Below are 25,150 nucleotides of genomic sequence, written 5' to 3' on the forward strand. Positions count from 1 at the left end.
CGCAAAATTCAAGTTATAATGTACACAGTAGTTGTTAAATGGTAGGAAATAGGAAATATTTGATCATTCACTCTTGCATGAGATGAGTAACGCAGCTGTCACTAGCTCAGGGATATAACTAGCTGGCTCTTTTCCAAAAGAGTGTGTACCATCATCAAATGTGAGATGCATTCAGAGGCACAGTGCAACGTACAGCTACAGCTTCACAATGCAAGACACATGTTGACAGGCAGTGAGCACAGATGTACGACTATTTATCCCCAGGTTTCAAAAACTCTATCCTCGATGGAAAGTAGGCCATTAAAAAAAAAAAAAGAGGCCAACAGCTGACTAGCCTGTGGCTGAACATCAAGCACACGGTGGGACTGCACTTTGTGCTGCAGGAGGAGGGACAGGGGGAGCAGAATTGCTCAGTCTGCCAAGTGATATTTTAATTTGATTTCCTGGATTTGGGGCGGGCTACAATAAAATGAAAAAAAGACATGATGATTCACTTGCTCGCACACGTGAGGAATATATTTATTTAAACCCTATTGAAAGAAACATAGGTTTATATTCAATGTAACATAAGCTTGTGAAGTTTCTGGAGTGAAGTTTCTGGAAAGCAGCTTCACATAAATTATGAAAAAGGCTGCGGTAGAAAAGGTCAAGGTTAATTTATCAGAAAAATAGAAAAAAGAATAATGTGTGTATGGAAAGTTTAGCCTATAAAGTTCAGCAAAATATTACAATTGGTGGTCTTTCGGGGCATTATGGTCTACGATAAAACACAATCCAATTAGTTTGGAACGTTAAAAAGCTCTATTGGCAAGACACTGTGTTCATAAAACGGGTGTTATCAAACTCAACGGCAATTTTTAAGAGTGAAGTTTAATCCTCTATTTGATATATCTAAAAAGGTATATGTCCCTGTCATTTATTCCAACCCATGCATCATTACTGACATGAATTAAAAACACCCCCCTCTCAGGTTTTCAGTGCTGCTGCTGTATGTTTGCGAATGTCAGTGAGCTAAAGAGCTGCGTGCTTTCCTCCAGCCTCAGGTCTGAGCAATGGCATTATACAGCTGAACTCCAACTGGCATGCCGAGGCGGTGACAGGCAACTGAATTTTTTTCACAAGCATGGCAATAGGGGAAAAAAACACCTCTCATTTGCAGTGACTTTTCTTTGTGTTCAGGTGACGTTGCTGTCACCGTCATTGTGACATGGCAGCAGTTCAACATGAGAATAAAAAGGGAAATGAACAGATTGGTTAAAAAGGTGTTGAAATACCCTTAGAGGGATAAATGGTTTGGGAGTAAATGGAAAGAAAAGCAAACGCACTGATGGGTTCAGGAACCAACACAGGAAGAAGGGGAATAAATGAATGCAGTGAAATGCTTTAGGGAAATATTAGACCTTTTGTTGTGAGTGCAAAGGCGGGAAGGGCTTCCTGGTTTGACTTCCACTTTGCAGTAGCTTTGTTTGCTTGGATTGAATTTTGTTAGGAACTGCTCTCACTCAGCTAATGGAATAGCAATCTTAATATTTGACTGAGATTTAAAACACGCTGCTGGTGAGTGGGCGAGGATTATATGCAGCCTCATATTTATTATAATCCATTACATGTCAGGCACACTAGCAGCAGGAGGAGTGTTGTAGTCAGCAGGGAGAACGCCCTGCCTACCTTTGAATCATACCTACAGTATAAAGCTAAAAAAAGACCAAATGAAATAGGTTTGCTTTGAGAGGGTTGGAAAATGCTATAACAATGAGTAAAATAACTCAAATTCATGTGTTTACTTATTACTATGGGGACAGCAATATAGCCAATCCCCTCTGAAAACTCAGAAAATCTTTGAGATAACAAGTCATTTATAAGAATGGAAAAGTTTTGCTTCTTGCAAAGCCTCTGTAGTTTTATCACGTTGCACTTTTTATGCCAGAACCTTTTACTAAATACTGAAAATCTCCACAATGAAAAGAAATGCTTTGCTTCTTTATCTCGGAGTGGGACTTTGGGCTATTGTACTTGCTTTTATGTGTGGTGCATGCCGTTTAGTAAAAAGGTTTTCTGATGTGAAAAGAAGTTATCTCTCCACAGCAGAAAGTCTCTCCTAGGCATACTTTGCCCTAGGAAAAAAAAAACACACACGCTCATTGATAAGCAAATGTTCATTGTTGAACAAAAAAATTGTTTGCTTAAGATTCCAGCGAATGTATTTTGCTAATAACTAAAAGCGCTTTACTCATAATTAATCTCACATGTTCTGTTCCAATAACCTTTTCATGCTTTTATTTCCTTGTTTTACTGAAAACTGATAATTTCCCCTTATTTATTTGTCCTCTTACGTGATTATTTTAGGCTCACAGCAACACCGTCTCCATTGCTCTAAATCTTGCATGGCTTAACGCTGCTATGTTTGCTATACAGCAGATGTAAGCACTGCAGCTTAATCTGCATTTCGATTTTTAAGTAGGTCTAAACATGTGCATCAGTGAGAATGTTTTTGCAGCATGATAGGAATGAGAAAACGCAATTGAGATAAAGTACTAGTTTCAATGTTAAAAGCCTGAACTAGAACTATTACAAAACAGTATGAGCTGCTGCCAACATATTATTAAAACACTCTTTTGACAGATTTGACCAGTCCTATAAGAGCGTTAATAATTGTGTTACTCTCAGGGTGAAGATAAAGTTGAACCTGAATAATGAAAGCACAGGTTGATTTATTTTACTGAGCTCTTCTGCAGCCCTTTATTAGACCGTTACTGTAAATGTTCAATCTCACAGTTAAAAAAATACCACTGTTAATGTCCAAAAATCCCCTTAAATGTTAAATCTGAACTTTATTCCTGAAAATGAATAGATGATCCAACTGAAAGAGATTATGATGGAAAAAAACTAAGATGTGCAAAGTGAGTCTCAGGGCTTCAAATTCATGCATCTGGCTTGCAAAAAAATGCCTGTAATAATTATCATGACTGTTGGATAACTTAAAAAGGACATACAACTATCTTTTTCAGATCCATATGTGTATTTTTACGTACCTTTACTAAGTTTTAGTTTTCTCATACTGCCTGTGCTGCAGCTCCTGTTTTCACCCTCTGTCTGAAACCAGAGCCCAGTCTGCTCTGATTGGTAAGCGGTCACATACACTGAGTGAGAGCGCTAGCCAATAGAAGCGCAAGTGTTACACAGTGATATCACAAAGGAGTTCTATTGAGGCGCTTCAGGCTGGGTTGGGGGGTGTGTGGGAGAGAAACTCACTCTGGATGGAACTTCGGGATTCAAGCCTTTGCAGACCATTTACATGCACACAAAATAGACTATACAATAGACTACATGAATGGGAAAACCCCCAAAAAGCATAAAAAGTGCTCTTTAAGATCGTGATCGTATTTCCAGCTGTCAAAACAGATTTCTGAACACCAGAATGACATGCTACTTCAACTGACCTGGATATATGATTTAGATAAATGTCACAGGAAAGAGTCTGATGTCCCGTTTGTCAAAACACAGTTTTTACTGCTTGATTTTTTAAATATAAAACAGTAGAAACTCCTTGATTACCACATAACTTGTATGAGAAAATGCTAAAGATCAGTTTATTTCAAGGTAATATAAAGAGTTAAAGATTGAAACAGAGCCTTTAAGTGTTTCCAAATCTATAACGTGTCGCAGTTAAGAACATTTTTGTGCATAAATATTGGTATGAAGTGTAATGTCTGATTGTAATTGCTTCCTTTTTCCTTAAGACTTGCAAAAAAAAAGAAAATCACCTTTGGACACATAAACTTTATCCATCAAACCAATTAAGAAGTCATGAATTATGAACAACTCACTGATGGGTGTTCATACTAAAAACATAAGTGTCCTTTATTTCTCATCCAAGAGACTTTACTTAAGTTTTAATCCTAAACGATAAAAGCTATTTGCTGGTTTCTTTCATTTCCCCTTTTATTTTTCTTTGAAGCACATGGCGATGTAAGTCATTTCCTTCCTCAGTAGCTCCTCTCCACTCCACCGTTTTAACCTTTCATATTTTAAAGCTTATTCTGTATTCACACATCGTCCTAAGCTGATCTGAGGAACTGAGGCTCAAAGTCTGTATGATGTGCTGTACCTTCAAGAAGTGCTTTAATCGCTGTTCAAGCAATATGCAATTTTTTACCTGTACGTTTTTGTGTTTCGATGTCCGTATACGTGTCCTTTTTACGGTATTTGTGCTAGAAATTTGAATATAATGCATTATTTTTTACCTTATTATCAGGCAAAACAAGACAAATTGTCTAAATGTTTCTTCTTAAATAGCATTCTGTTTATTCAGTACACAGCCAGCCACCTTGAATTATGGTCTGTCTGCTGTCTTGTTCAAAGCAGAGCCCCACGTTAGATTGTTTTGCATGCGTGTCTTCTTGTCGGACAGCGTAATGAACAGATTACAGCTGCAGCACACTGCGTCAATAGACTAGTGAGGCTGAGGTCTTAATGAAAGGGCCCAAAAAAGCAGGAGGCCTGTCATCGTGATGGATATGTATTATGTTTACCGTTCATTCAGCCTGGCAGTTTCTAAAAAGTAGCGACTTGAAATGTTTACAGCCAAGTGGAAGAGTGACTGACAGTACCGTGCATTAGAGGACTGTTCTGCTGATTCATCCTTTGGGGTATACTGAGGTGTGTGTCAGCTAGGATTGGCATTGACCAAATCCTGAAAAGCTCATGTTTATTTATACGATTAAAAGTGAACCAGGAGCACATTTCAAAACTTGGAGAAAAGATTCAATGTTACACGTATTCAGCTTTTTCTAAAACACATGTCATGAGGAAAGTAAGAGACTTGAGGGCTTAGAACCTGAAGGTCATAAGCAGGTCTGACTTTAGAAAAGGTAAAATAAGTATTCCACTATTTGAGGTTCAGTTGAATAAACTGATAAACGGGGCTTGGGAATACAATATGGTAATACGGTATTCAGTCAATTCATTTTTTTCTCAATTTCTCAAAACAAAAAGGACAAAAATGACTTAATACTGAACTTGTCCACAAAATAAATCAGTCCTTTTAATGACACAAAAACAAATGACCTGACTGACTGTTATCATACTCTGCATTTTTTTTAAAAGGGACTTATGCTTTTGGGGGATTTAGCAATCCGGCAATGAATGGAGGGTGAAAAGAGGTGCAGCACAGGCAGTATAAGAACATATAAAGCACTTTTTGAACATTAAAACATGTAAACGAAAATCAAATATGAACCTGAAAATGTGTTAAATATTTCTTGTGTATGATTTGTATTTTGTAGGTCTACGTGTTTCACTGACGATATGTATGTACTTACTGTTTGTTCATTTATTTTGTATATATTTTGTATTCATGTACAATGTCTTGTTTACATGCTGCCATTACAAAACCATTTCCCAAATCTAGATCAATAAAGTAAATCTTATGTAATCTATAAAAAAAATGTTCACGTTTAAAGACATTATTCGTATCACACTACAAACACAAACTGCTCTCTCATCATGAAATGACTCGGCTATGATGACACACAGGTATTAGTGATGTCAATCCTGATGATAAGGACGAAAGCTTCCTGTCAGACAACCGTCTCTACCAACAGACAGCCACAAACTGAACATCTTTACAAGTGATTCCTCGAAAGATTTAAAGTAATGATCAGTAACATTTTTGACACAAATGCTTCTTGAGACTTAAACATGGATTGACATGACACAATATCGATCAAACAGAGTGGTTTGTTTGGAGTAAAAAGAGAACCAGTCAGGAGGAGAAAAACTCTCTCCATCGCTGACAGCTGAACAAAAAAACAAGAAACCTTTGTCATCAATAAAATCACTCCGTCATTTAATTATCTGACAGCACTGGTGCTATGTGATGATTTATAAAAGCCCGAGTTTGAGCTTTTCATGTCATTACAATGGAGTCGCAGAGCTAATCATTTCATTTTCACAAAATCAAATACCTTGTTATTTTTGCCAAACCCAGGAGGTCATCTAACAAAACTTACTGAAGGTATTTCCAGAGCTTTCAAAAAACTATCCTGGGTGAAAAACATTTTGAAACTCCAAAGAAAACATTTTATTTTAACAGCAGGTAGGCTACAACTTTGATACTGATAGGAAGAACTTCACTCATTTCCTTTCCCTGCTTGAACTAGAACTATTGCAAAACAGTATGAGCTGCTGCCAACATAATATTAAAACACTCTTTTGACAGATTTGACCAGTCCTATAAGAGCGTTAATAATTGTGTTACTCTCAGGGTGAAGATAAAGTTGAACCTGAATAATGAAAGCACAGGTTGATTTATTTTACTGAGCTCTTCTGCAGCCCTTTATTGGACCGTTACTGTAGATGTTCAATCTCACAGTTAAAAAAATATCACTGCTAATGTCCCAAAAGCCCCTTAAATGTTGAATCTGAACTTTATTCCTGAAAATGAATAGATGATCTCGTTATTGTTATCCAACTGAAAGAGATTATGATTGAACAAAACGAAGATGTGCAAAGTGAGTCTCAGGGCTTCAAATTCATGCATTTGGCTTGCAAAAAAACGCCTGTAATAATTATGATGACTATTGGATAACTTAAAAAGGACATACAACTATCTTTTTCAGATCCATATGTCCTTTCCTTTCCCTGCTTCTGTAAAACCAAATTAAACGGGTATATTGCCTGGAAATATGTTTAATTTACATCAAAATAAACCAGAATAACTGTTTTTAGATTTTGGTTGTGAAAAGTGAAATAGATATCCCAGGGTTTTTTTTCCAAACCAGGGAACAGGGGCACTGGGCCCTCTAACTTTCGTCGTGGGCCTTCATACTAAAATGCAAATCATCCCCGTAAAATGTTAAAGTGAGGCCAGAAAACAACATTTCTGCTCGTTAAAAACTGTATGATTACTACAAAAATATGAAAATCGTTTCAAGTAGAGCTTTGCTTTTACGAAGCTCCGAATAAATAGGGGATGGATGTCCGGTGGGTCTGCTCATGGACGAGTGGCAGGCAGCAGGCTGACACTGAACTGTGTTTCTGAATTACATCGTTACTTTTACTCTCCTTTTTTATGCAGAGGAAGTAAAGAAACCGTAACTCTGGATTTATTTGTTGTTTGAGATGCAATATATGACTCAGCAGCTTTAAGACACGAAGAAACTATTGTCCTCCGCTTCGCTCTGATGCATTATTTGTGCCGGAAAGTGGGCCGGGCCATCATTTTGTCCGGAAGTGACGCAAGCGCCCTCATACTTTATTTTGATTGCCCATCTATATTTGGTTGACAAAAAGAGGCACAACTTGGGAGATATATTAAAAGATATTGTTATTTTTTTTTAATTGTTTGATAGAATTCATATTTTCTCTTCCTGATGGTTAGAAGTCTTTAATCTAAATGTGAAGCAAAAAGGTACATTTTTTTTAAAGTTTGGCAAAAAACAACAATATATATATATATATATATTTTTTTTTTCACCACCAGCGTTCAGATAAGTGCACAACATGCAAATGAAAAATGGACGGTTTGCTGAAAACTGATCATTATTTTAAAAAATATGTTTTGTTCACTTCAGCAAAAGGCAGTTTGAACTTGCTCGCCCTGTCCTCGTCATCTGTCGAGTCTATAAAAGAGACAGAAGACATATATAGACTCCTTTGTGGTAATCAAAACCTATAAATCCTTTGAATTATACCATTTTCTAGCCTGACTCACCAGATGTAGACTGTGTTTATTCTCCATCATTCTCCTACCTTCCTCACCACGCGCTTTTTATTTTTACATAATCACAACAGATGTGACACCAAATCGGGACAGGGGTGTAAAAAAGGGGGAGCACAAGACTCCTTTCTACTTGCTACTTACGAACTCTACAGACAGAGAGAAATATAAATACCTGGCAAAGTATCCAGGATGACGTATGTTACTTCCCGCTCGAATAGGTGTCTGCAGGAACACATTTTGTCATAATGACACACACACACACACACACACACACACACAGACTCACAATGTTTTCCCCCTATACCAGTGTGGAGCCAGACTTTTCTGTAGCTCTGTGGAGATAAATCCAGATATGCAAGACTGCATCTTTCCAATATCTCTCTGTGTGGAGGATTACGTTTAGGAACAAGGCCAGCATGGATAGATGTGGGTTTTTTCCCGAACAAATCACTAACATTGAGTACACGGCAAGGTGATGGATGACTCTGCAGGAGTTCACATAAGTACATTACCTTACCTACCTCCTTCACTAGTCGATATTTTACTATTGAAGTGAAAGTACAAATACTACAATGTTAAAATACTCAGTCAGAAGTCCTGCATTGGAAATCCTACTCGGGTAAAAGTACAAAAGTATCAGCATCATAATATGCGTACCAAAAGTACCAAAAGATAAAGTAAACATTTAGCAATTTAGCCCATTTTAGAATCATATATATTGAAGTATTGTATTATATTTATTGAAGGGTTCATCACTTTATCTGGTATAGGTGAACCTTTGGGTTCAACTATACATTGTTGGGTAGCTTATCCTTCAATCAGACACCATCATTCATCAGTTGATTGATAACATTAATCTGCGAAGAAGCTGAAGCTGTAAAATGAATGTACTGGATTAAAAAACACAATACTTTCCTCCAAATGTTTTTGGGTCAAACTAAGAAGTAGCATCACGTGGAAATACTCTGTTGAAGTGCCTCAATGTTCTACTCGAGTAAATGCACTTAGTAACATTCCCCCTCTGGGTAGACTGCACATATTTTATTTGACAGAGTCATTTGTCATATCCGGGTTGTACTTACTGCTGTGCATATTTTTGAATGTATATTTTTAAATAGTTAGTCCTTTTCTACAATGCAATTCCACTTACAGTGTTTATATATGCACTATAATACACCAAAGCAAGCACCATGTACAGTGGGGCAAAAAAGTATTTAGTCAGCCACCAATTGTGCAAGTTCTCCCATTTAAAAAGATGAGAGATGCCTGTAATTTTTATCATAGGTATACCTCAACTATGAGAGACAAAATGAGAAAAAAAATCCCGAAAATCACATCGTAGGATTTTTAATGAATGAATTGGTAAATTCCTTGGTAAAATAAGTATTTGGTCACCTACAAACAAACAAGATTTCTGGCTCTCACAGACCTGTAACTTCTTCTTTAAGAGGCTCCTCTGTCCTCCACTCGTTACCTGTATTAATGGCACCTTTTTGAACTCGTTATCAGTATAAAAGACACCTGTCCACAACCTCAAACAGTCATACTCCAAACTCCACTATGGCCAAGACCAAAGAGCTGTCAAAGGAGAACAGAGACAAAATTGTAGACCTGCACCAGGCTGGGAAAACTGAATCTGCAATAGGTAAGCAGCTTGGTGTGAAGAAATCAACTGTGGGAGCAATTATTAGAAAATGGAAGACATACAAGACCACTGCTAATCTCCCTCGATCTGGGGCTCCATGCAAGATCTCACCCCGTGGGGTCAAAATGATCACAAGAACGGTGAGCAAAAATCCCAGAACCACACGGGGGGACCTAGTGAATGACCTGCAGAGAGCTGGGACCAAAGTAACAGAGGCTACCATCAGTAACACACTACGCCGCCAGGGACTTAAATCCTGCAGTTCCAGACGTGTCCCCCTGCTTAAGCCAGTACATGTCCAGGCCCGTCTGAAGTTTGCTAGAGGGCATTTGGATGATCCAGAAGAGGATTGGGAGAATGTCATATGGTCAGATGAAACCAAAATAGAACTTTTTGGTAAAAACTCAACTTGTCGTGTTTGGAGGAGAAAGGATGCATCCAAAGAACACCATACCTACTGTGAAGTATGGGGATGGAAACATCATGCTTTGGGGCTGTTTTTCTGCAAAGGGACCAGGACGACTGATCCGTGTAAAGGAAAGAATGAATGGGGCCATGTATCGTGAGATTTTGAGTGAAAACCTCCTTCCATCAGCAAGGGCACTGAAGATGAAGCATGGCTGGGTCTTTCAGCATGACAATGATCCCAAACACACCGCCAGGGCAACGAAGGAGTGGCTTCGTAAGAAGCATTTCAAGGTCCTGGAGTGGCCTAGCCAGTCTCCAGATCTCAACCCCATAGAAAATCTTTGGAGGGAGTTGAAAGTCTGTGTTGCCCAGCGACTGCCCCAAAACATCACTGCTTTAGAGGAGATCTGCATGGAGGAATGGGCCAAAATACCAGCAACAGTGTGTGAAAACCTTGTGAAGACTTACAGAAAACGTTTGACCTCTGTCATTGCCAACAAAGGGTATATAACAAAGTATTGAGATGAACTTTTGTTATTGACCAAATACTTATTTTCCACAATCATTTGAAAATAAATTCTTTAAAAATCCTACAATGTGATTTCCTGGATTTTTTTTCTCATTTTGTCTCTCATAGTTGAGGCATACCTATGATAAAAATTACAGGCCTCTCTCATCTTTTTAAATGAGAGAACTTGCACAATTGGTGGCTGACTAAATACTTTTTTGCCCCACTGTATGTGTCTAACTACTTGGCCTGTACCACAAGATGGTTCATATTCACAAGTAATCTCTGTGGGAAAACTAGCTTAATGTTCCGGTTCTGTACAATGTTATAATGAGCGGCCTCGGTCCAGGAGTCAACATTAATATTCTTTGAATGGGAACAAACTGGGACGTAGCTCTGAGCTGTGATTAGTTTTTCTGTCAAGTCAGTCGTCAGGCCCAAAACATGCAGATCATGATTATGCATCGAGCCGAGACATTATACATATTCATTTAGAGTTATAAAACATGGGGTCATTTACCTCCTCATTTCAACATTTCAAACTCTCACGGGGTCCGCTCAGAATTTCTGTCGGCTTTCTTTCCCCCTTTTTTTTTTAAACACTACTTACAAAGAATAATTAACTTAACTAAATGGTGTGTAATTGCAGAGTTAATCTACTCTGCATAAAGAGCAAAACAACACATATTAATAAATAAAGAATCAAAATGTCGAATTAATTTAGAAAATAAACAATTATGCAAAATAAATGTTTCTTATTAGCTCTAAAATATCTTGAACACATCAGCACACCGGTTTCATAGAAACGTATTATAGACTGAACACTCCATAAAGTAAGTATTTATTAAAAATTCTACTTGGTGTCTTCTCCACTATGTGGGCCAAACAAGTCAAGGAAAACCAAATATATTCATTATTCATTTCAGATGTGTCCTTCACAGACCCAACCAGAAGCTTTAGGATCTGATTAATCATTTTTAAAATATGTTTGTTCTAATGTATTATGTTTTAAGGCAAGATAGAAAATACTTTGGAGTGGGGAAACCAAATTAATATGAACATATTATCACTATGGCTCGGAGGTAAATGCATGTGCCTGCATATTTTCGGTAATCAAAACAAAACCTTTACAGTGTCATTAATGTTGCCACAGGATTCTGCATTAATCAAGGTGGAGCCACAGAAAAGCATGGCGGCTGTGTGGCACTGCAGGCCACTTAGTTAGTGAATGCAGAGCAGTTGATGAACTTTGCGACTGCTGTGGGCAAACTCCATCCATCATAATAATATATACAATACGTCCCACCAGTATTCACGTTCCAATTTTGATTATGAAATGCATTATTCAAACTCAAATATAAGCTGAATTATTTGCATAGCCTTTCATTGTTCTCTCCAAGCGAGAGTGCAACCCTTTTTATTCTGGAAGGAAACTGTAAATCAGGACAGCAAAGCCAGGAACAACATTAGGAATAATTCATATTTCTGGTTCAATTCTGACGTGTTTTCTGACTGGCAGAGAGTGCCGCAGGAGCGAGTCCTAAAACCCCAGGAGTGAGTTGGTATTTTCCAACTTCTGGTTCCCTCGTCTCTCCATTTCTCCATAGGACTTTGGAAAACAACTCGAAATAAGGTCTGCGGTTGACACAAATTTAAGAGACTGATCACGTTTTGTTCTGGGACATTAAATACTTATTTGTTTACAGTATTCCAAAAGCCTATGGAGAAATTGCATTGCTTTTTGTCGAGGGAACCCATGTGCAGCTTACTTCCGGGTCGGCCTACAAAACTACGTCATCCTTGTGGCACTCTTGAATCTCTTCTTAGGCGACATGACTTTGCTCAGACATTTTTTAGCAGCATAATGACTTTGCATGAACCTTGAATATTGCTGCTCGTTGGAGAGGTGTGCAGTGCATCTGAGGCATAGAGAGAACAGAATTGTAATAATGCTTTTGTTGTTTGCATCCCAGCACTGGATGTTTGGTGAGGCTTTTGTCCTGAGATTGTAACAAGTTATAGAACAATTGAAACCACAAAAACGTTAGCGTTCATGACTAAGTAGCACAAATAATGCTTGTTAGCGAAGTTTCGCTTTGAGAATTACCAGTGTGTGTCCTCATAAATGTTCCTTTGTTTTTTCTAACAGATAATGCAATATTACACTTTGGTATTTGGATATGGCCCTGAGCCTGGAAATTTGTCCTACATAATCACTTTTTTTCTGCCTCAGCTTCCACAGCCTCTGTTCCAATTAGACCTCCTGAATTAGGAATCAGTTCTCGATTGAACACAATTGATTAAATATCATATTAGGAAGTCCTCCAACTGTTTGGCTCGGCCATTTTTTTTTAATGCGCATATCTTCTCATACCCTTGGGTGCAAATTGTTCTAACCGAGCTAAGTGCTTTTGCAAAACTCCACTGTGGATCTCTGATTTATACATCCAGATGTATTTACTCCTGTAGTCGAGATGCTGGAGGGTTTATGTTTTGAGGCTGATGAGAAAAACAAATATGAAAAAGGTTAAAGCTTCATTTACAAGATCCTAGTGAGATATCTCTGGAAAAACCTAGAATGAATAAATCCAATTTTGATGACAGGCCACTGTGTGGTTAATAAATGCGTCCACGTAGAGTTTTGTCTTATAATAAATTCATTAAACCTCTCTGTGGAAAACCAATAGTAGCTACATGTCTGTAGAACACGATGCACATCTATTGGAGTGATTCATCCATGCAGCTGTGGATATACAGCTTTGTCATTTCCTGGTGCCGAGCTATCCTTGCCTCATTCTGTCCACATCACAGGCTGAAATGAAAGATTTAGCTGCAACTTTCTCTATTTCAGCCAGTTCTTCGCATGCATTATTTTGATATGTGTCATTGGCTGCTGTGTTTAATTGGGAGCTGTCTCTGCAAATATAAGCCCAGGGAAGAGGGATGGGTTGACAGCAAAACAACATTTCCCACCGGAGAGCAAAAACCTGCCAGTAATAAAAGATGTGAAAGGTTCTTTGTGTGTTTTCATGTGACAGTCCATTAGCAGGGGGGGAATATGGGTTCAGGATGGATAGGCAGATCTGTACACTCTGTAATGGTGTTATTAGCATCTACTACATGGAGGGGAACAAGAAGCGTGTAGATATCCTTCTGAGTATTAGCCAACTAAGCAGTACAAAAATGTAAACACAATGCATAAGTTTTAGGGTTTACTTACTGACTAATGAAATATATTTGTAATCAAATACTCTAAATACAACCGTGCATGCCTTCAAATAACCCATCTGCAGACTGAAAGGTGCCGTTCACAGTTGTACGGGGTCATTCATATTTCAACATCAAAGGCTTATAAATCCAAACGGATGTGAAGGTCGATGGCGATGAATCAACGTCTCACTCAATCCACAGAGCAGTGTCCTATAGATGCTTCCCACTGTGCATTACAAACTTCGCCAGGGCACATCTGCACCAGTTTGATTAATTGCGCCGTTAAACGCAGCAATTTCCTTTTCATAAATTTGAATTAAACATTAGCATAGGATGTTCTGCGGTTTGAATAGTTATGAAACACATTCAGATTACGACTACAGATGCCCTTTTCATCCAGTTAATCTTGAGCAGTGATGTCTTTTGTTTTTCTTTAATGGAAAGAATGAAGAAATAAATCACTTGTTTATCTCCTAGCCATTTATGCCTTTATGGTATCAGGTTGACAGTACATTAATGTCAACCGGTTTGATTACGACATAATGATACCACTTTAAATATGATCTGCGTCATAATAGCCGCATTGTACCAAACACTACAGGCTGATTCCATATGTCAACATTTCTGGTCTTAAATATGGGATGCATTTGGTTTAAATGGTAATTGGAAATTCAACGTTTATTGTTTGGGAATAAATTGCATAATCCCTTTGTCTTTAAGATAGAAAAAAATCTTTAAATTGATTAGAAGTTTTTTTTTATATTTCAACTTTCTGACTTTTTTCTGAAAAACTAATAATTCTGATTTTTCTGAAAATATCAGTAATCTACATTCTACAGCCACTATCAGAACTGGGAGGTTGGATTTAGGCTGTGCTTTGTGCTTTGAACACCATGATAATACAATGACAGCTATTATGGACAATGCTGACATTGGCTGATTAGCAGTCAACACAAACTACAACGGAGTCTGAGTGAAATGTGATTGGTTTTGCAGAAAGTTTAACATAAACAAAACTACAAAACAAAGCTGATGAATGTTTCTTTAAAAAACACAAATAAGCCAACCTCCTGCTGCCTGAGGGAGAGTCACTGAAGTCTTTAAGATTCATCCTCTAGCGAAAACGCAGGTACATTTTTGGGGCAATCCAATCTGGTAAAAGGCAAGTCATGCTGCAGTTCGTATTTCTAATAATTCATGGAAATTCATTTGTGGACTACATACTTTTAAGTAATCAGCCTTTCAGACTCAGCATGTTTTTTTTTTAATTCTACAGAGTCCTTACAAGCAAAAGATGAGATGCTCCTTTCCCAGTCTCGGCATAACTCATCCTCCCGGCTGGGCAGAGTTTGCTACTTAGAGGTTGAGTATAACCTGGAATATGTGCTTCACCCTATGAAAGCCTCTATGACAATAGCTTTAAAGTTGGACTGGCCCCCAGCATGAGTGGTTATTCTGCTGGAGATCGCTAATGCGAAAGTGAATCTGAAACTGTGAGCAAATCCATTTTCCGTTGCGTTTCATCTAATCAGAACAAAGTTATCAGACTTTTTTGGCTATTCAAGTCAAATTTCCAACATAATTACAAACTCAGCAGGAGCATTTGAGGTAATTTGGACTATCTGGGGCCATTTAAATCCACTTCTGGAATGCTATCAAGTGTTTCACACAATTACCTATTTGCACCCTGGTTAAGTGTGAAGATTGCATGGGACATATTCCCAGTCATGAGTTACACTAACATCACTTTCATATAAAGCCAGTTAGAGAGAGATTAGTTCTGGTTTCCTCTACTGTGAAGGATGCTGTGAGCTACACGTTGCCTGGCCATGTTCTTCAATTGCCAAGGTTCCTTCTAAATTATTTTACTGCCTGGATGGCTGCCTGAAATATCCAATTTGCATAGGCAAAATCAAATTACATCCTCCCATGGTATTACTAATGCAGCCCAAAGAGGGCTTTAGTATACACAAAATGTGTTACCTATTCGTAGGAAGCAGTGTATGGCTAACTGCGGTGGTTAGGCTTTATTGTGTTGTGTGTGTTTGATGAAGAATTGTTCATGTATTTAACCAGAGGCAGAGTGTAAAAGATCAGAAATGTGCATGTAAAGGGATGAGTTTTGTTAGAATTGCTCAAGTAAAACGCCATATTTTTGTTTAATCAAAGTGTAAATGAGCTCAGGTGGCTCCCCCTTCCCACTTATTGTCCTCTTTTGCCTCCACCAGCGTCCCCCATCTGAAATTAAAATAGCTCCCTGGGAGTGTGAAATAAAGATTATGGCGTTGAAAGCCCTGAGCAGCTGGTCCTCCCAGAACTAGCCATATGGACCACTAGGGTTGGTGTTATTCGTGCATTCAGTCCCTACAAACATGCTAGGGGAAATGACAGTTCAACCTGTCTGTCTGCGGATGAGTCCGGCGAGCCCTGATCCGCGACAGGAACTCATCCTGACAGTAGTCATAGCAACAGGCTAGGTCTAATCTGCTCAGCTTGAAATGACCAGGATGTACTTTATCGAAGACCACGTTCTCACACCTTTGTCTCACACCTTTGTCTCACGAGTCATTATTGATGAGAGGAAAACATCAATATATTCATGTGCACAAGCCACACAGGCTGTTTCACAGGAGGCTAGGTTTCAAGGTCTGGTGAGGGAATGCAGAAGAGTGAATTTTACACGGGTTTTAGTCAAAAATAATTGATTTTAAAGAGTGTGCATTTAAACCTCTGTATAGATGGCTGTATAAGATGCTGCTGCTGAAGAAGGCCTACTGACTTTTACTGGTAAAAAAAAGATATAGAAAATATTTGAAGGGAAACGGGGAGAACTGTGTCTTTAAAGAGAAAACTGATTTAGTTTCCTCGACGGGAAAAAGCCATACTGCTGTAAGAATAGAAGCTCAACCACCCGCTGTGTTTTTTAATCCTTAGAATAATAGCATCCCCTCTGTCATGGCAATGAAGACAGAAACAGGAGATTAAAGAAGCAACAATGGGAGATAGTTAAGATGGGGTTTCCTTTTTTTTTTTTTTAAGATGGCAAGAAATGAGACTGACTTCTGGAAATACCACAGTATGGAAATTCCAAGAATATACCTAAGGTGATGATGCTAGGTTTACACAACATTGCTGCTTTTAACAAAAACAAAGAACAGCTACGGCCACACTGATTTTATTTCCCCACAGACTAAACGTACGCATAACATACAGACTCTTTAATTAAAATGTGCTTTACATTCAGTGCATATGAGAGGGTTGGATAGAACAATGACATACTGATGAGCTTGCCAAAAAAAGATGAATGTTACATTTTCCTCAAAGAAGCCTAGAGGAATCAAAATGATTTTTCAGCTTTAATGCCTTTTTACATAATTCTGTGCAAAGTTCAAACTTGTTTTCTCCAGAAGCCACAGATTTTCTATGTTTATCCAAAGAAAAAGTAGAGGCTATAAGGCCTGTAGTGATCAATAATAGGGTAACGGGCAGTGTTAGTTATTATCATATTTTGGGAACAGTTGTGCATGTTTCTCGTCACACACCCACAGACCATCATTGTTTCCACAGATCACTGTCTCTTACATCGATCAAACCTTTAACTCATCAAAAACTACACAAATGTACATTAAACATCACTTATTCTTAAAAAAGTTGGAGTTGGATTTTTTGTAATTTATGCGCATAAACATTAAGTCGTGATGCATCCTTCAAAGAACAGGTGGAAGATGTTTTATGGGAAAGTAAAACAGACGCTAACTGCTCTCCTAGCAGAGAGGTTATATGTGCAACCTACTGTACCTTTGAAAACAGAGCTATCCATTAAAGGCTTGAACAGAAAGTGATTTAACAGATCAAGGTCTACTAATGGCAAACACTAAATGTATTTTTAATGTGCCCTTGCGATGATGTTACATAACTTAAATGCAATTCCGAATTAAAAACTCAGCACTGAAAATGCAAAAAAGCTCCTCTTGGTTTTTGTGATCCCGTCGCATCAACAACACGTTGAACCCAAGACATATAAATATAAAATGATGACTGCTTAAAATGGAGACCATCTGCATAAAACAGCTCATGATCATATCATCCTAGCTTGCCAATGACTATGCAAACCAACATGACACCGTAATGTTCCCAGACTCTGGCAAGCAAACCGATCCTTTCCTTCATTGCTGTCAACGTTGCCAGCACAGCTTTAATGCTAATGAAATGCTAATGCTCTGAATATCAAAAGATAATGCGATATTTAAAAAAAAACTGATGATGACATGTACTGTGATATTCCCCCACCACTATCCGTGTATCTCGTTCACCTGTCGTGTTAATGTGATAGAAAGTCACATTTGTTTTGACGCATGCTGTGGCATTACGCAACATGACATGGGAAGAGTGGTATCGATGCCTACAGTGTGACGACAGTAAAGCAAGTGCGTTATAATGTTGGGAAACAGCAGGATTTATGGATAGTAATAATAATAATGATGTGTACATATGTAACTGCACTTTGTAGTTAATTCATGGGCCTGATGCAAAGGCCATGGTTTTTAATCTCATTAGGTTGGTCATGTAATGCAGCTCTCATGATGTCATACATGAACATGTAAGGAAACAGTGTACCAATAGCATTTTGTTTTCACTTTGTTACATACTGTGTGGTTATTACAAGGGTAACAAAATAAATCCTACAAACAGGTAGGCTGAGTTGAGGTCATTTCCACTGATGTATCCTTGGCTACATATTCCCTAAAAATACCAAACACTTTGAGTTGTTTTTTGTGCAGTTTTTATATAGAACATGCTGCTGTACTTTTATGCACCAAGCAGCCTGGTTATGAAATGAATTTCTTGCTTACTCACTACACATATCCGTCGGCTGCAATAGGTTGCAGCGCATGACCTAGCAAGAAGCCAGCCTAACGCTCACAGAACAATATCATTTAGCTTTTTAAACGCAGCCTTTGATTTTAGCTCTGCGCATTTTCATGTGCTGAATATTCTGCCAAGGCTATTTTTGATTTGTTTTTTATTCATGTTGACTCTACAGCAGTGCCTGCCAAAGACCTAGACATCAAAAACTGTTGGCCTATTGATTAGAGTAGTCTAACTCAGAGGAAAGCAAGAAAACGGAATTGTTTTTAGAGCGGTTTTGACTTTAGCATTGATGTTTGTTTTGTCTGCAGAGCTTACTAAGAGGCGGCAGGAAGGCTCTGTCTCTTTGAATCAAAATCAGTATCAAATTAAGGAGGCATTAACACCATTAGTGCAAATACTTTGAGGCAGTAAAACATTTGAATGTGTCACCTTACAAAGGTAGCCTACATCACAACGCTGTGTCTTTGTAAGATAATACAGAAAGCAAAATATAATGAAGTATTATTATTCACAGTCAACTGTCAAACTTATAGGCACTAATCGTAAAGTTGCAAATTGCAAACTGGTTGCTGCATGCTAAAGACACCTCGAGGAAACATATGCACCTTGTATGCACAGGAGATAATCACATGCTTTGCAATCACAGCTTTAACCTCACACCAATGCTGCAGCTTGCTTAACACGTTTTAAATATGTTGTCATAGCTTCTTAAACAATGCATCATCATCAATCACACATGTATCGTAATGTAAGTGTTGCATCTTTAATAATATCTCTTATTTGTATATGAAACACTTTGATTCAGTGAGTTTGTTGATCAAGTTGATGTCCTTGCATGGTTGTAGCATCTTCATTTTCCTTGAACATTCGGCCTTTCTTTGTTCTGAATGTATTATCTTTTTTATTGATACACATGACACCTAAACCACATGTCTGTTTGTCCTGGGAGAGGGATCCCTCCTCTGTTGCTATTCCAGAGTTTCTTACATTTTTCCCCATTAATGGTGGAGTTTCTTGGGAGATATTTCCTTTACACTGCAGGGATCTAAGAAAGAGGGCAAGCTGTGCCAACTGTAAAACCCCCGAGACAAATGTGTAATTTGTTGAGTCAGGCTTATAAATAATATTGGATTGTTGGGTTACTCATTTTAAGTTGCGTTGGATAAAAGTGTCAGCTAAAAAATGTTTACTTAATCCATACATCCATCCGTGCTGTATTTAAAAAGGGCTGGAGCATATCCTAGCATGCAAAGGGCGAGAGGCTGGGTAAACGTCGGACAGGCTGCCAGCCTGTGCAGGACGCACTCTTAAAAAACAGCATAAACACATTCACATGCATGCCTACGGGCGTTTTAAAGTCTCCCAAGATACCTAACCTTCATGTCTTTACACTGCAGGAGGAAAACAGAGCAGCCCGAGGAAACACTCACACGAGGAGAACATATAATCTCCACAGAGGAAGGCCCCGGGTCTTTCTTGATGCGAAGCGACAGCACTAACCACGAGCCACCGTGCTGCCCTTAAAACCTTATGCTGCAAAGTGTAACACTACGTCTGCCAAATGAATGTAGTGGAGTCTACTTTCCTCGGAAATAAAGTGAAGTTAAAGTCTCACTAAATGGAAATATCATGAGTCAAACAGAAGTACCAAACACACGCAAGTTCATCGAGCCCTGGGTTCTGATCTTAAGAGGAAAAAAAGCACGTTTACATGGGGGGGCACGACACTGACTAAATTATTAAAGATCACCAAGATCCTCTACCGCCTGTAGCGATGTGTAGCCCACCATATCATGTGCTCGAGCACGTGCAACGACTTGTCATCAGAGCCACAGTGCGGGGATGACTCACCACATATGTGCTCACTCGCTGCCAGATCTCTAGCGAGGCCTCGCCGGCAGGTACACACACAAAGAGAAAACACTAACTTCAATGCTGCTGCCTGGAGACAAACGCCTGTCCAAATACTCCACTAAGAGCACAGCAAGATAATTAGGAAATAATGCACTGATGCTGAAAATAAAACACAACAAGAACTTTTGGGAATCACTCGCAATTAGCAGCTCTCGCCTGTTTACACGACACATTTGCTGCGTTCGTAATGACTCTGTACTGTACACAACACGGCAAGTGCCACATGGGGAGGGTCATTTTAAACCGGAACCAGTGTGGTTTGTTATTGCTGGATGTCGTTACAGGTTTTAATACCATACAATGATCAAATGTGTAGACGTATTTCACTCAGCTGTGGAAACAAAACAGCAGTTGCAAAAAACGTTTGAAACATCTTAGGAAAAAGACAGAGTACATCTCTACATTTGTTTCACACTTTACTACACTCCCATAAGCCTGTTCAAATTCCACAGTGAAATCTATTATTAGACGCTACAGCTCTCTGTACACATGTTTGTTTTTGACTCAAAGCTTATTAACAGGAGCTTGCTATCACAGTAACTAAACCCCTGGACCATATTGTTTTATTTCCTACGTACCTAAAAAGATACATTATGTATGCATATACTTATTAATGTTTGAACAGTGCAATCAAACTTTTCTATTCAAAAAATGCTTAGGATTATGAAGATAAATATGCCCTATTGAATTCAAACAATGAGCTTGAAGTTGGCCTAATTACAGAGACAGCGGCTCTATAACCACAGCTGAGCCCTCCTCGTCTCCATAATGCATTCATAATGGGGTGATTCATTGTGCTTTGCAAGAGTTACTGCCAGGCTGATACTGAATCCACCTAATACTGATCAAACAGGTGTTTGATAAGAAGTCTCTAATTTCCAGAGTCGGATGGGATTAAACGACACTTTCCCAAAGATTAACCTAAATCCAGAATCTTCAAACGCACTCGATTTCATTCAAATTCTGTTTACCTGGCGGGAATAGATGACCACTGATCAACCAGGCTTTGCATTTCGAGCATGAACAAGAGCAAGTTAAAAAGCAAGGAAGGGAGGAAGTGGCAATGAGATTCCTATTTAAAAATTAGCATTGCAAGAGAGGCAGATGGGGACATTTTTTATTTACTAATGTATTTCTTTTTAATCAAATTCAGCATGTCAGCAGGCATGCATCTTAATATGGCATTATCATTTCACTAGCATTTGATGGCATTAAATGCACCAAGACATTGAATTAAATGAGGTGAGGGATAAAAGGCTCATCCAAGTATGAGGCCTACTTTTAGATAGAACATAACAGAAAATATTTTCATTGTATGGACTGAGCCTTGTTCAAATGTTGGAACTATTTCTTTAAAATGACTGTATTTTCACAGCTCGCAGTGATAAGTCCTCATCTTTCTTCTTCATCTGGCTTCAACAGTATGCTCTTCATCGTGTCAACAGGGTCACTCCCAAGCTAAGATAGCAGTATTAATTCATCATTTGTAAGAATTGACGTGCAGCCGAGATAGATCTTGTTGATGCATTCATATGTTTTTGACTCTGCTCGTTGTGTTGCATCATAATGGTTGAACGGGAATGATTGATGCATTCCTACCGTGTTCTCTTACCCCCTTTCCCCCAGGCAGATTTCATTGATTTTCTGAAATGTGGTTGGGAATCACAATCATTCTTGGGAAAGAAATAGCCCAGGACATGTCAGATGGGTGAAACAAAGTCTGCTTGCCACTGCTGAGCTAAGCTCACCAGGGAACCTAAACCAGTATGCCAAAGGCTGCCTGCATTTCAAGATTCAAGGTTCAAGGGCTTTTATTGTCGGATGCACAACAGCTACAGCGTAGTTGTGGCATTGAAAATCTTAGACCCCGAGCTCCACCAACAAGGCAGTATATTATAAAAGGACATAAGACACTAATAAAATAAAGATAATAAAACAAAATGAAACAGAGTATCTTAAATTAGAGTAAAATAGTGCAGGCATTTTGTTGGACCAGTCTAGAAGTAGTGCAGATGGAGTATGTCAGAAAAATAAATAAACACAACAAGCTAAAATATGCATTGAATGTTGAGGATTGAGGATTGTATGTACATGTAAGCAGAGTTCGATATACAATACCAGGATGTAAGATTAAATACTGCACAGTGAAGTACAATTAAATACTGTTTGTTCTGCTTTTAACGATGCAACCGGGTAAATGTGTTTGTGTGATGGAGGCACTTTACAGAGCTCAGGTGTCTCGCAGTCTTATGGCCTGTGGGGAGAAACTGTCCCGGAGTCTGGTGGATCAAACCAAGGGAGGAAATGTAGAGTGTTTCAGTGCATTGACATAAAAAAAAATGCTTTGGTGTCTGTGCAGGGTTGATAAGATAATTGCCTTCAGGTCAGTGTTTTAAAGCACCATTAAGAATACTGCAGTGATGAAACTTTTAATGAGCTTTTATTTCTTCTGGACATTAATGACAAACAGTCCTTCTTCTGTGTACGAGTAAAAAAATATGCAGGTAATTTCTTTAATATTGCTGCCATGTAAACATGGATTTAGTTGTTCTTCTAAATAGCCAATAACGAAAAACTACTTTTTGTTTTAGATCCGTTCAGTAATACCACATTAACATATTCAATGGTTACTACTTATCATATTATCGCTGTAGGGCGTACGATTACCTCTCAGGCCTATTTTGCCATGCCGAGCGGGTTTACAATATACAGCAGGATGCAATTGATCCAATGACATTGGGGTAATCTTCCAAAAATGAAATCATAATAAAAGTGACGAAAAAACCTATGGCAACGCAGGAGGGGAAATCTTTGCTGGCATTCAATACCACAGGGGTCGTTTACATATGATCCAGGCGAATCTCCAAATCATTATGGATGATCCCAATGACTTTCTCTCCCCCTCTCTTTATAGCCCTCCCTCGCTGTATGATAGATTAACTAAGCAGTAACGATGTCTCTCTTGTGGAATGGACAGTGCAAATCGTTGTAGGTTCAACGCCAGCCAGCGGAGACGGGGCCTGGCTGGGCAGAGTGATAGATTAGGGATTTTTAAATACTCCTCCTGGTGAGGCTTGCCGCAGCCAAAAGAGCAGCTGGGGTTTTTCTCTCCCTGCAAGGGGGGCGGAGAAGGGCCACAGATGGCCGTGGGCCCTGCAGGTCAACGCTATTCAAACATGCATCCTGGAGTGAATGAGTGCGTATATTAATCCAGGCCTGAGGATGCATTGGAATTTACTGCACTATATTCCGCAGTAATGAAGCCTGCACTTTAAATCCATATTATATATGACACATAAGTTATTAAAGATAAGTTCGCAGAGCTATAACAGCTCTGTCAAGCTCAGAGGAACATTATTACTCCCTATTGATTTGATGATACATTTTTACTTTGCGCACTGCAAGGAGAATAATAACCGAACACTTCAACGTCAAAATGACTAAATCACCATTGACAAAAACTGTCACAGAGGTGGTTAGTTTAAGGTTTGAGGCAGGTTACCAGTTTTCCATCACACTCATTGTCCATGTCTGCCTCATCCCTGTTGGTGAGATCGGTCTGGGATCTGTGCCATTTGGTCCCTGCAGTTTTTCAGTATTCAGGGTTATATGCATAATCTTTGTGATCCCTTTTTTAAGGTGAGCTCTGATGATTTGGCCTTTTTTTGCACTCCGTTAGTCATCACACGCTGGTTTAAAAACATCAAAGTGCTGATTGTAAGACTTCTTTTATAGCTGACAAAAGCTGCTTATTGGCATTCGACCTGAATTCACTCAACTTTGTGGCAGTATGTGTCGTAGCAAAGGAGTTACTCGAGAATGGAAGGCTTTTTACAGGGAGTTCTGCTCAAAGTGGTACATACCACAGGTCTATTTCTCTGGTGTAAAAATAGGAACGAAAGAATAAAGAAAGACGACAAAAAAATCCACTTTCAAAGCATTTACAGGAAATGGAAGTTTTCATTCCCATTGTTGTGTTGAATGCGGAGGTTCGTGCAGCTATAAGGCCACCGTTTTAAATGTCAAAGCGCTGGTAGAAGTGATCGTGGATGAAAACATGGAATGAAAGGTGTTTGTACACAACTTGAAGGAACAGATTTAAAAGAGAAAAGTAAAAAACAAGAAATGTGCCAGAGCCTTGGGATATCTCTGAACATGCCAGCCTCAGGTCACCAAAGTCCAGTCTGACTTAATTAGATTAAAAGTGCACACACTTACAGTACACGCACACATGCATGCACACTCACTCCAACACAGATTAAGTATCTGCATAAACCTGTACCCAAGTAGGCTGCTGGGTCACGCAAATCTGGGTTTAAGGCGAGGGATTTTTTTTCTGAACAGGCCTGCCTGACACTAGAGGTGTGAATCTGGGATGGATTACTGAGGTTAGTCACACTGTAGGGGGCTGACTTCAAGGTGGATTTCAGAAGCTCAGTCAACATTTGTTGACACTTTCTTCAAACTTTGGATGGAGTTCTAAAAAGATTAAACACAGCAATTGTTTTTCCTTTCCTTTGCAGACAATAAATGATGCATTATTTGGAGAATTTAGTGCTTGTTTGATATCATGAAACAACTTATGAGTCAGACTGTCAGTGGTGCTATTTTAAAGCACCTCCGTTTGATAAAAACATTTCCTTTTGTCTCCCAAACACGTCATAAAAATGGATACACCTTTGCACTAGCACTGTACTTTGGCCCATCTGTCATAACCCAGTTTTCATTTTTAAACAAAAAAACTCTTGTTCCAAAATACATGAGTGTGTACGAGTGTGCTTACGGATCCCACATTTTAGTGGAGCACTCCAATATTAAACCTCCCTCTGGGGCTTTGATGTGTCAACTGATTTCTGGGGATGGAGGCACA

The 25,150-nt window shown here is 38.8% G+C and overlaps 1 long non-coding RNA gene across 1 annotated transcript in view; it reads right to left on the bottom strand.

Moving 5' to 3' along the window:
- The window catches only part of LOC134876067 (uncharacterized), a 297,182-nt gene that overhangs the window by 205,817 nt on the left and 66,215 nt on the right, over positions 1-25,150 (bottom strand). The window lies entirely within an intron of this gene.

The sequence above is a fragment of the Eleginops maclovinus genome, chromosome 2 (genome assembly GCF_036324505.1).
Source record: "Eleginops maclovinus isolate JMC-PN-2008 ecotype Puerto Natales chromosome 2, JC_Emac_rtc_rv5, whole genome shotgun sequence".
In the NCBI taxonomy this organism is placed as follows: domain Eukaryota; kingdom Metazoa; phylum Chordata; class Actinopteri; order Perciformes; family Eleginopidae; genus Eleginops; species Eleginops maclovinus.